The sequence below is a fragment of the Hipposideros armiger genome, unplaced genomic scaffold (genome assembly GCF_001890085.2).
Source record: "Hipposideros armiger isolate ML-2016 unplaced genomic scaffold, ASM189008v1 scaffold_121, whole genome shotgun sequence".
Classification (NCBI taxonomy): Eukaryota; Metazoa; Chordata; class Mammalia; order Chiroptera; family Hipposideridae; genus Hipposideros; species Hipposideros armiger.
This window is the reverse complement of record NW_017731471.1, coordinates 2,131,761-2,149,984: the sequence shown is the minus strand read 5'-3', so window position 1 is coordinate 2,149,984 and position 18,224 is coordinate 2,131,761. Positions and strand designations below refer to the sequence as shown.

Genomic DNA, 18,224 nt, shown 5'->3' with positions numbered 1-18,224 from the left:
CCCCCTGAAGCCACACACCTCAGTCTTCCCCCGCATGTCTCTGAGCACCCCCCACCCCAAGTCAAGACCCCTCCACTGGAGCCCAAAGTGAGTGCCTGCAAGCGAGTGAGTCTGTGTGTGGGCCGTTTAAGAGGACATCTGAGTTTCCCACAGCCTTCCATTGGAATCCCCATTGTTTTTCACAGTCAGACATTGTGGGGACTCCTCTTCCTGGCACCAGTACTCTGGGCTGGGGAGCCTGGTGTGGGGAGCTAGGGTCCCTCGCTCCCCTGGGGGAAATATTTTCAGTCAGTGTATCCCTCCTGAGTCTCAACCACTATAGGAAGGTTTGGGGTCCATTCTGCACCTCCACCCCTCCTACCAGAATTGACATGGCTGCTTCTTTATAATTTTAGTTATGCGACTTCTGTTTTGCTTGACTTGAGGTGGTTGTCCAGGTTGATTGTTCGATAATTTAGTTGTAATTTTAATGTGTTCATGAAAGGACACAGGCACAGTGTTTATCTAATCTGCCACATTGGAAGAAAAGCTTTATATTTTTCATTATTAGATATGATGTTACCTGAGGGTTTGGCATGTATGACCTTTATTGTGTTGAGGTATTTTTCTTCTATACCCATTTCATTAAGTGTTTTACTTATAAATGGATGTTGTACCTTGTCAAATGGTCTTTCTGATTCTATTGATATAATCATATGATTTTTATCCTTTATTTTGTTTATGTGGTGTGTCACATTGATCAAATTGCATGTGTTGAGCCATTCTTGTGCCCCTGTAATGACCCCACTTGATTGTGATGTATAACTTTTTTTAATGTATTGTTTTATTCAATTTGCTAGTATTTGGTTTAGAATTTTTGTACCTGTATTCATCAGAGATATCGGTTTGTAGTTTTCTCTGTGTGTGTGTGTGTGTGTGTGTGTGTGTGTGTGTGTGTTATCCTTACCAGGTTTTGGTATCAGTGTAATGTGGGCCTCACAAAATGAGTTAGGAAGTATTGACTCTTCTTCAATTGATTGGAAGAGTTTGAAGAAGATGGGTGTTAAATCATCTTTGACTATCTGGTAGAATTCACTGGTTAAGCCATCTGGTCCTGTACTTTTGCTTTGGGAGAGGTTTTGATGATTGTTTCAATTTCCTTACAATTGATGTTTCAATTTCCTTACTATCTAGATTTTCTTGTTTTTCATGATTCAATCAAAGGAGGTTTTCTAAGAACTTGTCCATTTCTTCTAGGTTCTTTAATTTGGTGGCATACAGTCCTTCATAATATTCTAATATGATCCTTTGTATTTCTGTGGTACCCATTGTAACTTCTCCTCATTATGCTTATTTGTGTCCTTTGTCTTTTTTTCTTAGTGAGTCTAGCCAGAGGTCTGTCAATTTTATTAATCTTTACAAAGAATAAGCTCTTTGTTTCATTATGTTTTTCTATTGTCTTTTTTTTTTCTATATTTCATTTACTTCTGCTCTACTTTTTTTTATTTTCTTCCTTCTACTGACTTTGGATTTTATTTGTTTTTCTTTTTCTAGTTCTGTAAGATGTAATGTTAGGTTGTTTATTTGGAATTTTTCTTATTTCTGGAGATAAGCCTGTAAAGATATAAATTTTCCTGTTAATACTGCTTTTGCCACACCCCGACAATTTTGATATAAAGTATTTTCATTCTCATTTGTTTCTATGTATCTTTTGATCTCTCCTTTTATTTCTTCTTTGACCCAGTTGTTCTTTAGTATCATGTTGTTTAATCTTCATATATTTCTGGGTTTCTATCCTGCTTTCTTTTTGCAGTCGATCTTCAATTTCTAAGTGTTTGTGGTTGGAAAATATGCTTGGTTTAATTGCAGTCTTCTTAAATTTGCTGAGGCTAGTTTTGTGTCCCAAACTTGGTTTTAAATAGCCATGGTATTCCATGACATATACATGTGTTCTTTTGCATGTGTATATAGTTATTGCATAATACACAAATGTTTTCTAAATAATGAGGCATCATTTGTACTTGGTAACAGCATGAACTCTTTAGCCAGTCTTCCTGGATTCAAATTCAGGCTCTGCCACTGACTAGTTTGTGACTTCGAGCAAGCTACTTAAACATTTTTACATCTCAGTTGCCTCATCTGCAAAATGAGATGATAACAGTGCCTACCTCTATGAGTATTTAACGTGTTAATATTTTTAAGTTTCTATAGTGATGCTATATAAATATATTAAATAAAATTAACAAATTGTTAACATTTTGAACAGTGTAAAAAAACTATAACATATGCATACATAAATGCTGTGACCAAAGATTGAATGCCCGCTAATGTCTTCAGGAGGAAATAATAAAAACACATTATATAGATATCTTTGCACACCTATTAATAAATGCTTTTATTGTTGTTATTTTGTTTTCCTTTGTGTTTGTTTGCTAGTAGTAGTGCTTCAGTATTTCTCTTTCTATCAAGCCTGAGGTTGCATCTTGAATAAGGACTTTCCTGGTTATTAATAAATTAAAATGCATTTGAATTTTCTCCAGTTAATTTGAATTTCATACCACAACAAGGATTCAGGATCAACCAGTACTTTCATTTGTTAACACCTCCAAAGGAGTTATAGAATTTTACTTGAGCCAACAGATAATTACTTCTAATAGAAGTATGTCATTAGCTGTGTAGGCTACTTCACCTACAATTAATCATGAATTTATGAGTATTACAAGCATAATATGCTTGTGATTTTTTTTCTCCTTGTCTCACTGAGCTCTCCAACTATACTCATCCTGATTACATCAGGGAAAAAGTCTCAAGAGGTCTTGAACAGAGGTTCTTTTCATTTTTATGAGAAAATGCAACTAAAAAAAATGATGGAGTTGTTTCAATTTGACTTCCAGATATACACAAACCCTTATACTAAATACATAAGTTAAACATGCACACATTTACATACAGAGAATATGTGCACTACAAGTAGTTGTATTAATTATTAAAACTCTAATCTTCTCATTAGGTATATAATTGAATGTGACTATTTTCTCCATGTTTAAGTGATCTATGGAGCCATTTTTCTCATGATTATTTAAACTGAGCTCAAGTGTTAGACATTTCCCCTTACAATGGTTAGATATCTAGGCTGGTGCATGATAATACACTTCTTTTAAGAGTAGGCATCCATACAAAGAACCCAAAAGCAGACATGACAAAAAATTACACTTCTCTAAAATCTGCATCTTTCAAATCTGTTCTTAACCTAAGATTCATTGACTTTTTAGCTTGCCTAATATTCATGTGGTTCACCTACAACTACTATAATCTTCGTTCTGAGCTAATGGCATCCCCTTCCTCAACACACTCATATCACTCTCCACTTTATAACTAGAGTGACCCATATCTGCGTGTGTGTGCGTGCATGTTTGTGTGTGTGTGTGTGTGTGTGTGTATAAAAGTTTAGCATTGAAATCATTTGTGTAATCTGTACATAGACTTACTTTCAAAATGGGAATAAAGGATTAAGGTGAGGTGAGTGACACAAAATTTGAAGAGTTGCCAAAGAACTCAGTAATCAGGATACCTAATATTTTAGTGAAATATTTTTTTATATTTCCAACAATATTGTTCACTTATTTACTTATATTAAAGTTTATTGGGGTGACAATTGTTAGTAAAGTTACATAGATTTAGGGTGTTCAATTCTGTAATGCATCATGTATATATCACATTGTGTGTTCAACACCCAGAGTCAGTTCTCTTTCCATCACCATATATTTGATCCACTTTATTCTCATCTACCACCCCCTGCCCCCTTACCCTCTGGTAACCACTAAATTATTGTCTGCATCTATGAGTTTTGTTTCTTCATTTGTTTTTCTTGTTCTTTTGTTGTTTTCAATTTTATATATCACATATCAGTGAAGTCATATGGTTGTTGACTTTTTCTGTCTGACTTATTTCAGTTAGCATTATGATCTCAAGATCCATCCATGTTGTCGCAAATGGCACTATTTCATCTTTTCTTATGGCAGAACAGTGTTCCATTGTGAATATATGCCACAACTTTTTTATCCAATCATCTATCAAAGCACACTTTGGTTGTTTCCATGTCTTGGCCACTGTAAATAAAGCTGCAGTGAACATCGGAGCACATATATATTTACAGATAAATATTTTCAGATTTTCTGGGTAGATGCCCAAGAGAGGGTTGGCTGGGTCATATGGTAATTTTATTTTTATATTTTTGAGGAATCTCCACACTGCCTTTCATAGTGGCTGCACCAATCTGCATTCCCACCAACAGTGTATGAGGATTCCTTTTTCTCCACAGCTTCTCCAAAGAGGACATACACATGGCTAATAGACATGTGAAAAAATGCTCAGCATCACTAGTCATCAGAGAAATGCAAATAAAAACCACAAGGAGATATCACCTCACACCAGTTAGAATGGCTATCATTAACAAGACAAATAATAGCAATATTTTTTAAAAATCAAAATGAATACAAGTCCATGATGGACATAATATCAAAATAGTAAGTAAAGACAAGATCAGCATGATTTTTCCATTGCCTCATGCTCCAATATGACTCACAGGGCACTATTAAAAATTATATTATATTCTACCAAATAGTTGATAAATCACTGCCTTTCATGTTCAATAGGATTAAATTCATAGACTGTGAGAACCTGGTCATCACTTGGTAATCTACCAAGTGGACAAGCAAATGTGGGACAAGTGACTAGTGAGGACTCTCAGTACTTCCCAGGGCCCACAGAGTGAAAGAACATTCTTTTAGGGATGACACAAAAACAGAAGTCAAAACCATATTTCGGTACCTACTGTGTTCTCTAGTGCTGGTGGAATTTCCTAATCAAAGCAACAGGGTCTCCTGAGGAAGCCATGGGGAATCTGGCTGGATTAATTTTTTCATGCCTGAAATAACATAGAAGAACAGTGACTAAGTGCAGCTTGAAGAAGATGCTCACAAAAGGCTGAGGAATTACAATAGGTGGAAGCTGAGACACCAAAAATGAATGATCATGGGCAAAGGAGAGTATGGAGAGTTTTACACTTAGCCCTTAGTGGTAGCAAAGTAGAGTGAGTGGGAATCTCTTTCCCATTTGACATTTATTTTTGACTTGGCAGCCTTTAGAATGGGTGAAAGAAGTGAAGGATATCAATGGCAGGGTTCACATGTCACTCCTTGGTAACAAGGAGCTCTTAACTATGATCAGCTATCTTAGAAAAATCTCACAGCTTCTAGTCAAACTCACAACACAGTTGGATGACAGATACTGACTTTTTCTCAGTTGGGAATCTTTTCTGAGTTCTCACAACCACAACTGTTTCATTGGTTAGTGAATATACGTGGAGGGGGACTCAGCTGGCCACTGGGGGTCAGCACATCTGGTGCTGAGATAAATGATCTTCTATGCAAAACTGCATTATAGGTACCTTTGCAATGCTTGTAGATGGCTTCCTATGTAGGGTAATTTAGGGGCATGGAAAACCACACGCCACTTCTCTCTGCTCCACTTTACCCAATGATCTCTTGTCCAGGTTTGCCACCTCGCCTGAAATGACACATTATAAGTACAATAATTTAAGGCACTTTGTCTCCAAGAATCTCCTAATAAAATGAAAATACTACAAGGAGGATTTTTACATTAATCTGCTAACTGTAATCAATCAGAAAAGCTAGTTTTCACCTCATAAAGTGGGCAAGATGGAATACAAAGAGAGATACATTTTACTTTGTAGAAGAAGGGAAGTAAAGGAATCTAGAAGGAAATAGTCATAGGTAGTACAATATAGTAGGATTACATGAAAAACCATATTTCATCATAAGTGTTAGCAGGGAATTCTACAAAGGGGAGGAGAGGGCAGGTAAGATAGAAGGCAGGCAATCAACATGACAGCTGCCATCTAAACAAATTTGTTTCAAGCTAGTCCTTCCAGCAATCTTTATTTTGAGTCATTTCATGTATTAAATTTCATGGACAGAAGTAAAGCAAGATATCAAAAATGGGTTTTTGTTTGGGGGTAACTTCATCATTATTTTTTCTAGAATAGCCATGTATCTTAAAGCTATTCTGTTTTACTTGGCTTTTTTAACTCCCAAGACAGAGCACTTAAGCTGGTAGAATGCATACTACAGGGGAAAGAGCATTGGTCAGAGACATAGGATTCCAGTTTTGGTCTTATCACTAATTAGTGGTGTTACCTTACCATGAACTCTCACACCACAGCCCTAACTGCCCAGTCTCCATATGCAATCCAAGACCCACAGTCTTAGGAATGCTTTCCAGGTTGGTACAGATTTTTCCCTGTCGTGTCCCTATCAAAACATTCCTTAGGGCCATTGTTTCTACTTTTAAGTTCAAACCACTGAGATTTGATAAGTGGATTTAAGCTAATGCATTAATGACAGTGAACTAGGGGGTATTATCCAGGACTTTCAAAGAGCATGTACAGACATTTTCCAAGCAGCTTTATTTTAAAAATTCATGGTAACCATTGCAGATCCAAGCAAAAAAGAGCACAGCACCATAGGAGGAGAGTAGGGGGGAGGTTTTAAACAGGTTGGATCCCTCATATCATACATTGAAGCCTGCTCAGAAGCCTACATATGGAGTAAGTCAACAAGTTCAGCCAGCATATACTACCTAGGGCAACACGCTGTTTTCATTGATGAACCCAAAGTTAACATAGATAATGATTTAATGAGCCTTATTATAATGTTTCAATTGCTAACAGAACTGATTGAGCATTTTAAACAAATATTAGACTTTATTAATGTTTAATAATTTTATTAATAATATATTAATCTTTATTGATGTTTTAATCTTTACAAACAAGGTAATTGTAGACTAGAGAAAGTAAGGGATTCATCCTGAGTTACACAGCAAGTTAATGGTAGAGTGAGGACTAGAACCTAAGTTTCAATTCAAAAACTTGTGCTCCATTATTCACATCACACTTCTGCCTAACTAATATGTGTGTGGTTATTTTTCTTCCCCTTGCATAGTCATACCATTTAGATGTAAGCTTTGTTCATGTTATTAAAGGCTGTCAAATTTCTAAATCAACACCAGAGTACCAGTCCCTGGAAACACATGTCCCTCATTTTTACTTCTACAATGCCATGGAACCTGTTCTTTACTATGTGCAGAAAAAAATCAACACCCATTCCTTCCTCTTAGCCATCTGTCTTTTTAACCACCCTCCTCACATACAGAAATATACAAACATCCATTTCTGCTGCCATGCAAGCCTGGGAGGAAAATAACCAAGCCGGGACAAATGTTCCCTTTCTTCCTTGGTCCCTTTCCTGCTACTACAGTTTTCTTAAATTATCAATCTAAGAAAAAAGGATGAAAAGATGAGATGAGCAATACCTTCCTGTAAATCAAGTCACCATGTTAGATGTCACTGGAGATTAAAAAAAGAGAGAGACATGGCATCTCTACTTGAAAACTTGTAGACTAGCAGCAGTGACACAACAGACAAAGCAAGAGAAAAACAAACACAATCATTTGCTAAATTGAGCAAGTCAACAACTAAGCTATATAGAAAGCTGCCGATATATTTAGGATACAAACCTTAATGTGGCTGGGCCATTACATAGGCCATTTCTAAAAGCAGTGATTTCACTAATCCCTAAAATTCACACTTCTCTTTCTCATTTATTCAGCTGCAAGCCTTATAACTATTCTGCTCCTCATAAACATTTAAACTGAAAGCTTGACCAAGCATAATGCTTCCATGTGCTGAGGGAAGTCTCACAGGTGTAAAGCAGGTGCGACTTAATTTTCCCAGCGTGATTTCAATCCAGTTGCATATGGCATTTTTAAAATTGTACAAAGGAACTCTGACCAAAGGAATGTAAAGTACCCATTAGGATTTGGCGTGGTGATCCATACCCTTGAGAGAGAGATGCTCTCAATCACACCATTTTCACAGCTAGCGACACTAAAAAATATGATGGCTTACTGCCTTGTTCAGGTTTTTACCTGTAGCCAGTCCCAGAGGAGCACAACTTGAAGCTCAAGCTTGTGACTGGTGCCTGCTAAAAGTATTATTTAGAACAGAGTTCAGGAATGGATGTCCCAAGACCCTTCCTCTACTTCCTCTTGGAGAAGGAAGCATAAATATGAGGTGGGAGGATTGCAGAAAGCAGGAGGACATCGGGATTAACCAACATTATTGGAGCGAATTATCCTAAAATCTAGCCTCTGTATTTTTGTTTCTTTTGTTTACCCAAATTTCTGTAGCTGTTTGGGTCAGATGGTTATAACACTGAGCTCCTAAACTTAAGTATGCGAGTTAGATTCCAGTTAACTCTCTGTAATATAGCCACAGATTGTACTCTGAACCTGGAATAGGCATCTCATATATCCAAGTCCTTGTCTTAAGGAACAAAAAATGACTCACAAACATAAACATATATCTTCTTATGTTGATTTGTAGCACCAATTTTGTATATGAAAGATCTCATAATTTTTCCTCCAGTTCTGGTGCTGTATAGCCAATGTAGAGTGCTGTAGGAGGCCAGTAGACAAGCATACGAGTAAATCAATCTATTCTTCCAGAGCTACTTAGGTGAGTCTCTATTTACAATTTTTTTCTAAGCTCTTTCCTTGTGTTGATTTTAAATTTAATCTAAAACCACATATTTTCTCCTAGTTTCTGATATAGCATTATACCTGAAATTCAGAACCTTTGCTCTAATCTTAATATAACATAGATTAGGTTAGGAAAAAGAAAGCATGTGTTTTGCAAAAACTCTATCTAATATGATTTCCTTTTTGCATCACATGAACTTAGTGTGAATGGGGCTAGTGATTCTTTGTTTAAAGCAAAATAAGTTGTGAAGTTGCATAACCTCTTCTAAATCCCTGTTGTATAGTCAGATATATGTGCTACCTTATCCTCCCCAAGTAAATAAATTCCATGAGGACAGGGGCTATATCTTATATGACTTCTTTTATTGCCCATACTGCACTGGAAAAATAGTAAACATACCATAAATATTGGTTTAAAGTAATTGAAATATTTCATCTATGTTTTCTATGATCCTCTATTTTTATCCATTTTATTCTATATTTTATGTGTCTTGTCCGCCCCCATTACCTAGGTCACCTAGGTTACATTTAATAAAAACAAAACCTATTTTTTTTAAAGATTTGTGTTGGGGAATTGGGGGATGGGGAACAGACAAGTTGCTGTCATTTTGTTCTTCAGTCTAGTTGTGAAGGACGTTGCTACACTGGCCCAAGTTGGCACCATCATTGCGCTCTTCCCGGGTGAGGCAGATCAGTCGCCGGCTTCTGGACGGCCGCTCACAGTGGCTGATGGCCTCTCACGCTGGCTGCTGGCCACATACGGTAGCCCATGGCAACCTACTGCAGCAGGGACTGCAGCCTACGCTGTCGCCGGCGACTCACAGCAGCCCAGCTCCAGGTTAAACCATTGTTCAGCATCTTAGCTGTAGAGGGCAGTGTCACTGGCCCTCATATGTGGGATCCGAACCGGGGCCTTCTGGCATCCCAAGCCAGTTCTCAACCAACACGCCACTTGGCCGGCCTTAACATATTTTTAATTTTTGTTAAATTCATTGGGGTAACATTGGTTAGGAAAAAATATATGTTTCAAGTGCACAATTCTATAATGCATCATCTATATATTGCATTATGTATTCACTACTCAAAGTCAGTTCCCTTTCCATCACCATGTATTTGATCCCATCTCCCTTCATCTACCACTCCTTTCCCCCCTTTCCCTCTAGTAACAAAACCTATTTTTCAATTGGTGAATATTGACTCCTTCTATTATGAATTGTCTTGAATCTCAAACAGAAAAGAACAAAATAGTGATATATGGCTTTATCATATAGAGACAGCATAGCATGATGGGAAGAGCTTTGGCAACAAACACAACTGGGTTTGAAAGTCAACCAAGATTGGAGTACAACTTTGGGAGAGTTAATAATTTTTTAGCATTGGTTTTCTCATCTACAAAACAGGGAAATAATGGAGTTATTGTGAAAATTTAAGAGATCTTGCCTCATACTTAGTACATCATAAGTGTGCAATAAATAAGAATTATTTTTTACTTATAATATTCATAGTATTTATTGAAGTTTTAACATGTAGATTCAGGGAAAATATATTACAAATAAAATGTACGCTTTACATTTAATCTTTCATTTTTGAGAGACTGTCAATTTTATTAATAATTTATTTTTTTTATCTGAGCCATCCTGCCACCTGTTGGCAGCTCAGCAGGAGCTCAGCTTGGGCTGGGAATCGAACAGGCGACCCTGTTGCTCAGAGCTCACACTCTTGAGCAAGCTCTTAACCAACTGAACCACTCGGCTGACATTAATAAATTTTAAAGTAACTTATTTGAGTATACAGTTATTTTCCAAGGGTTACCATATTTATCCTCGTATGAGATATGAGTATCTCATATTGGTTGAATTTTTATATACCAATAATTAACTATCAGAAAGTGAAATTAAGAAAACAATCCCATTTACAATCGCATCAGAAATAAATAAATAAAATACCTAGGAATAAATTTAGCCAATGAGGTAAAAAACCCATACTTGGGAAATTATAACACATTGAAGAAAGAAATTGAAGAAGACACAAGTAAGTGGAAGAATCAATATTTTTTATAGTAGAAAACCCAAAAATCAAAGTTAGAGTCATTATTAGATTCACTCCAAAAACCTGGTGAATCATAAGCTCTTTGTAGCTGCTTAGATATTTAAAAGCTTTTTCTGGAGTCATTACTGGGAAGATACTCAATTTAGAATAGACTATAATTTCTTCGGGAGATAAAATCCACAGCTCAGGCATGGCCTGAACCTGATGTTGACCTTTAGTCCATGGTGAGGTATTTGACCCTGGTTTGAAATTCACACCTTGAGATTTTAGAGGATTTTGTAATTACTAAATGTACTTCCATATCCCTAAATCACATTTAAGAATTCTGATTATTTTCTCTTTGCTACAAAAACCAGACTGGCCTCCCAGAGCAGTGAGAACAGAGCAAGGCCATACGCTCAGAATTCTCCATGAAGAAAATGAAGTCAGCATGCTTAAGAGTGACACTGAGCAACTCAAAACTAATTTACATTCCATGTGGATGGACTTAGAGACGATTATGTTAAGTGAAATAAGTCAATCCGAGAAAGACAAATACCATATGATTTCACCTATATGTGGAATCTAAAAAACTGAATGAATGAGGAAAGTAAACAGAAGTGGTCTCAGAGATATAGAGGATCAACTGATGGCTGTTAGTTGGGAGGGAGTGGGGATGAGGGAGAAGGGGAAGGGGTTAGACAGCATAAATATGCAACTACAATATGGCCACAGGGACATGAAAGACAGTTCGAGGAATATAATTAATAATGTTGTAAATATTTTGTAGGGTGTCAGGTGGTCACATGTCTTGCATGATGGGTGGGGAAGAGGCTTGATCACTGCACTGTACACCTGAAGCTGATGTTGTATAATATTGTATGTCAACTATAAGTGAATATATATCTATATCTATATCTATCTATCTATCTATCTATCTATCTATATATATATATATCATCATGAGACGTGGAGTATAGTGTGGGAGTGGAGTCAAGGGATTTGTAACAGATATGTATGATATTGGGAGGAGGTGGGGTGGCAGATTGGGGGAGGGGGTTGTCACTTTGAGGGGTAAAAAGTATAACTATTGCACTGTGTTTTACAGCTGAAACTAATTCTAAAAATTGTGTATTTCATAATAAAAATAATTTTAAAAACTAATTTACATTCCAAAATGAATTTTTAAAACCTGAAAATAATTCTACATCTACAAAAAAGTATGTGAAATTAAAAGTTCACTTTGAAAACACATTTTTAGATGTTAGAATAAATCAATTTCATCTTTTCAATAAACATGCTGAAATTTTACAGAAAAATAGTAATAAACTAATCACCACTTCTTAGAAGTACTTCCTATTCTTTGGCTCAATGTGACAAGAGGGTTAATATATGAAAATATTATTAGATTAGACTTAAAATTTCCAAAACAACATCATACAGTATTTAGAAGGGAGTGTATTATGGTGGGTCACCATCAATTTTCATTTTATCGATACCAAAGTATTTTCAACTATTGCCCAAAATTTGTCACTAAATGAAAAGGCTGGGGAAAAGACTGCGTCTCTATCCACTGTATTAAAGTAGCCCACATATTGGTGATCCCACGGCATTTGGGGAGGAGTCAGCATGATTAACCATCATACCCATATTCACCACACATTGGTTTGACCAAGGTTTTTACTCTGGTTATATATGTTTAGCCCAAGTTCCAGTAAGGGGGTAACTTACAACCTAGGTTAATCAACCTTAATATCTCTTCCTTCTTGGACCACGTCACAGAGATTTTCAAATTTATTGATGCCTTGAGGTCAGGCAGTTTGAAATTTCCTGAGTGATGTTTTACCCCTAGGAAAGACTCCAATAGACACACAGATAATATTTTTCCATGTTTAACTGTTACAACTTTAACTTAGAACAAAAGTGGTTATTAATAAGTACTTCTATGTCAAATATGACCCGGGTCATACTCTCTGAATTCTGAGAAACAGCACTGTTCTCTCTGCAGAATGCAAAATGTCTTCATAGTGATTTGCTTAATCAAATTTTGTGGTCCAAAATTAAGGGAAGTTTACTGTATCCTCTGTGACCAAAAGGACCTTTCAGCAAGTGGCAACATCAAAGCTAAATAGCCCAAAATTGAATGGATGATATCCCACTCTTGATAACTTGGGCCCTAAATTTTCTTTCCCCAATTAATCTGGGTTGGTTATCGAGAGTGGCCACTTCACAGTCTGTCATATTCATACTCTGCTTCAGCTATATATGTCACCATTGGGGTAGCTTTATTATATCCATTGATGTGAAATTAATCACAAGCCATTTTTTTTTAGTTTTGATAAGCTTTTGGAGATCATAGACCTTCAGAGAGAAAGGCGTTGCTGTACCAGATGCTTTGATATGGACTGTGCCTACTTTTGATAAAAACCAGATATTTCTATTGTTACTGGTTTTTCTTCAGAGAAACTAATGCTACTTTAATGGACATTCCTTTATTATATCAATTTTTTTATGAAGTATTAAAAATCAGTAGCACCTCATTTTAACTCTCGCATTCTTAGAAAAAAGAGCCCAGTACCTTCATAATTAAAAGATGTTAGAATAAAAGGGAAACAAATTTTAAAAAAATATTTTAGAGTCAGTTCTCCTTCTATTACCACATATTTGATCCTGTTTACCCTCATTTACCACCCCTCTCCCCCCTTACCCTCTGGTAATCACTAAACCATTGCCTGTGTCTATGAAATTTTGTTTCTTTGTTTGCCTTGTTCCTTTGCTGCTTTCAGTTTTATATCCCACATATCAGTGATATATAGATGATGTATTACAGAATTGTACACTTGAAACCTATGTAATTTTACTAACCATTGTCACCTCAATAAACTTTATTTTTTTAAAAACAAGAGAAACTAAAAAAAGAATTGTTTTTGATTTTCATATAGTCTAGTACCAATAAAAACACTATTTGTGAAAAAAATATTTTAGAACAAAACAAAATACAACAAAACAATCATACCCTGATAAAAAATGCACTCATTAGATAGAAGGAGGATGCAATTATTATTATGAGAATGTGAGGAGAAAAAGCCAAAGAAATATATATTTAGTATATTAAATGAGTAAAATCTTTGGTATAAAACTTAATAGGGGACAGGAAAATATAGATTTATAAATCACCTTTGCAGTTCCCTACAACCCAAGCAAAAAATATATATATCTATACTTACAAATTTAAACTATCCATGGAAGTTGGGCAAAATGGTAAAAGAACAACATAATGCCTACTGAAGAAAAGTTTATTGGACCTGAATTATATTCTTCGTCTATCTACAGTAACTGAACTATTTGAATAATCATTTAACTTTCCACTGTGGGAGGCATGTGTAAACATAATTTCATACCTTAAAGCAATTCTGATAGAATTATGTTATAAAATTTATCTAGCTTTGTCGTATCATTGTGTTTAAAGATAACACCATTTATTTGCTTTAGACTCTTTACAAGTATGCGTAGTACATATCCTTGATTCTTTAATATGCACAATGTATGTCAAATTGCCAAATGTGCGTTAGTTTTGACAACTTTAATTTTCCTGAAAGAAGAAAAAGAACTCTTCAACTTTTTATAGTTAATTTTGGGACAGAAATTGTTTTTGACATTTAGAGCCACTGTCTTATTACTTAATTTGCCTCTGTAATCAAGGTGGCTTTATTGTACCTGCTGATGTGATATTAATTAAAAAATACAAGAAAAAATTCCTTTTGCAGTTTTGGAATCAAATAGCTTCAAAAACACATCTGATAAATAATAAATCACTGTGTCTTCTATATGCCATTAATTTTTTAGTACATCATTTGGTCTGACACTTCAAAATAGAATAACCACACAAGATAACAAATTTTTAGTTTTAAAGGACCAACTCATAGGTCACTTTGCATCACTTAAAATAAGATTAAGTACTCCAAACAGTAAATAAATATAATTACTGTTACCCTATAAATAACTTGTAAAAATTATTTTATCATATAAAATAAGTCATCCACTTATAAGAAATATCTGGTAACATGTTATTAGCTTATGAGAAATACCCGAATATGATCTGCCAAGTGAAGCTGAAAAAAATTTTAACTAACTAATTACAATTATAACAATATTAAAGCCTTTCTTCTGTTGCTGAGAATGTGGAGAAAACCTTGCCATTGACTGCCTAAGTAGTGTGAGATGGAGCAAAAACTTTTGGAAGAAACAAATATAGAGCCAAGAAGTAAGGAAGGAGTTGAGGGGCTTTAGACTTGGTGGCATATATTTGCATATATTTTTAGTACCGACTGATATAGTAATTATGCTGTCGAAGATACAACTGAGCCTGAATGGACAGCCTTGGCTCATGCTTTGCACACAAGTCATGCTTCTATATGACCCACATACTGATATGGCCAATGGTTTAAACTTTGTTTTCCTTACTAGGTAATTAGAGTCAGCAAAGTTTCTGGCTCATACCCAGGTCTTCAGAGTCTATACAGATTTGATTTCAGTTAATATCCTGCACTTCTGATTATTTCTCAGGAGCTCTATCTGTGTCTTGATTCTTGACTGATTGCATCCATTGCTGCAAATTTAAAGTGATATCTTTGAAGCATACTCTCCATTCCCGATTGCCTTCCATGGCTGTATGAAGAGAACCCACTTTACTTTTCTAATCCCACATTTCACTCTCTTATATGAGACACATTAGTAATAGTCAAGCTACTAACTGCTGCATCCTCTTCAGGATTCACATACCACCAATTATTATACATTTAGCTTTCTCACACTTTATCCTAAGCCCCATATGCCTGTTTTTACCCAGCGGATACCTAGTAATCTTGACTGCCTTCTCAAGTCTGGAATCTGCTACACCTCTGGACTTTCTCTTGTCTTATAGCTTGGCCAAACTGTGTTCCTGGCACGCAATAGAGCACATAAGCATCTAGTATATCACCAGGTCTGTGTTAATGTTGTATTATAGCACTCAGTGTGTATCAATTTGCATTTTGTGATTTTTTTTCTGTGGGTAGTGTAGGGATAATTCTCTGCTATTCTTGCAAGGAAACAGTGGTAAAGCCCCCAAATCAAGGCTTACTACATTATTAGGGCCCTTGGGGAAAGCCTGAAGTGTGTCCCTGCTATTGAAAGGTTTTTGAGTGACATCAAAATGATATATTTTAACATTTCCCAAATGCATAATGCATGTGTCTGTTAATTCTCAAGCTCCGTTAGGCAATAAGAAGTGAAAGGAGCACTGAACAAGGCATCAAGGGACCTAGGTTCTAGCCTTTTCTCTGCCACAGACTCACAGAGGTACATGACCCTGTCACTTCAACTCTCTGAGCCTCAATTTTCCCAATTGTAAAATGCAAACTGTCAATCTTTGTCACTTCCCAAAGCATAGAAGAGTCTCAGATGTTTGCCATTGCTCCTGTGAGTGATAGGATTTGAATTTGTTTCTGATCATTTTTTTATTCTCTGACGAGGGTTCTGCAGACTGATTCTTGAGACCTATGGCACAAAAGGAAGACTTTTGGGATGTCACTTTAATGGGCAAGTGAAATGTTACTTACTATCTGTGGTCCCTTCTCTCAGAAATAGGTAGGGGTGACAAGAAAGAGTTAAATTCCCTTTCTGGTTTAGGATATCTGATTGGTGCCAAAATTGTCTATGAGAGTAAAGTATTTTTTCTTTCTCTTCTTCATTTTAGTTAGCTAGTGCAAAGGTGGATAATTGAGTTCATTCATTCCTAAGAATCTCTAGGTGGAAATTCCATGAGGTTTTTGGAGGAGTCAATGCTCTACTTTTTGTTTATTCACCTTTACAATAATCAGGACCACATTACACTGCCCTCAACAGAAAATATAAAGTAGATGGTTCCTGTCTCACAGAAATATTACTGCAAATGTATAGTGAGATAGAGTAGTACATGTGTTCATAAGTGCAAAGAACATTTTCTGTGATTAAAAAAAAAAACAAGATCTGCCCTCTGACACAAACTTCTTGGAGGACAGCTTTTATGTGATCCAAATATTTGCTAGTGTGGCTGGTGGAATCTTTCCCTGGGCCAAACAATTGAATCTTATCTATATGATTGATGCCTTTTCCAACATACTTGAGATTTACAGTAGATGCAGGAAAGAAATACTCCTTGGTGAATGATCCAAAGCTCTCTAACAAATAGTCGCTCTGCTAATTGAATAAAATTATAACTTTTTTGTTCCCTGGAAAGATTAGAGCAATATAAAATGAAGTTGATGCACACCACTGTTGACAGCAGAGAAAGGAGCAGGAAAGCCATTTGAGATTTAATTCTGGGTCATGTTGCACTGTGGAAATACATCCTTTCTTTTAATCTGTGAATGCAGCTCTTAGCAGTTACATGCCATTGATAGTCTCATTGTTTGGTTTAAAGTTAGAAGGCACCTTCCTTAGTATTTTCTCTTTGAGCACAAAAGAGAAACAAGATGCAAGTCAGGAACAATTTCTCATATATTTTGTTAAACTAAGTCGGTCATAAGTATCTAAAAATGTAAATTTAATCCAAAATTATTTTTATCCATTTTTTTATTTTTAAATATACTGATTATTTATTCTGGTAGAAATAGCTTATCTATGAGATACAGAGCAACTGTTCCCTTTGTCTTTCTTATTCCCCCTCTCTCTCATTATAAATATGTTTTTTCCTGGATTGCTTTTTTTGAAAGCAGAACTTCTACAGCTAACATTAGTTACAATTCACTTTTACAATAAAAATATGTAACTATGTAACTCATACAAGCTGATAGGAGCATGTATTCATGTTGGTCAAGGTCCTGAGACATTACACCCCTCTTATTTTTTAAATCATAGCTCATTTTTAAAATAACACAAATATAACTATTTTAATCATCCAGCAAATAAAAATATTATCTCCAAAAAGTTGTAGCAGAGTAAATAAAAACCATCCTGCACATTCATGCAAGTAACTCAGTAAGAGTTGGTTAAATTACACATATTCACAAGACTATTTTATTCAATATCAATTGAGCAAAATACATTATAAAAAACCTCTCCATATCAAACTTACATTTCTCCAGGTTCAAAGTTACCTCCCCCCTCCCACCTCAGGCAGCCAACCATACAATTATTTTTGTTTGTGCAAATACCAAGGAAATGACATACGAGGATGGTCCAGGTTTATTATATTCATACCACTCTTAGATCTGACAGGTTACCCAGAACCTGGTGTGAAGAGGACAATTCCAGATATCAAGAGTGAAAGGCACAGAGAAAGAGCTAATTAAGCATTAAAAAACTGGAGCCTACCGTTTGTTTCTTTCTGTTTTCTCCAGAGATCTTCAAAGAATTCATGCGACAGCCACTGCAACAGGGATGCTACTGATCTGTGCTTCAATTCCAGCACCCTGTTCTGAGAACAACCAATCCAATCCCCCTTCATTACCAGAAGAAAAGAAAGAAAGAAAGAGAGAGAGAGAGAGAGAGAGAGAGAGAGAGAGAGAGAGAGAGAGAGAGGAAGGAAGGAAGGAAGGAAGGAAGGAAAAGGGAAAGGAGAGAGAAAGAAAGGGAAA

At 35.8% G+C, this 18,224-nt stretch overlaps 1 protein-coding gene across 4 annotated transcripts in view; it reads right to left on the bottom strand.

The window, feature by feature from the left end:
- The window catches only part of GPR174 (G protein-coupled receptor 174), an 81,822-nt gene that overhangs the window by 39,884 nt on the left and 23,714 nt on the right, over positions 1-18,224 (bottom strand). For 2 of the 4 annotated variants that reach the window (XR_002124660.1, XM_019648166.1), the window contains exons 1-3: positions 17,962-18,135; positions 5,429-5,547; positions 4,814-4,906 (exon numbers count right to left, since the gene is read on the bottom strand). The gene's annotated coding sequence lies outside the window, so the exon portion shown is untranslated. Of the gene's footprint in view, positions 1-4,813; positions 4,907-5,428; positions 5,548-17,961; positions 18,136-18,224 lie in introns of those variants that run through there. The other 2 variants (XM_019648167.1, XM_019648165.1) reach the window with 1 other exon arrangement.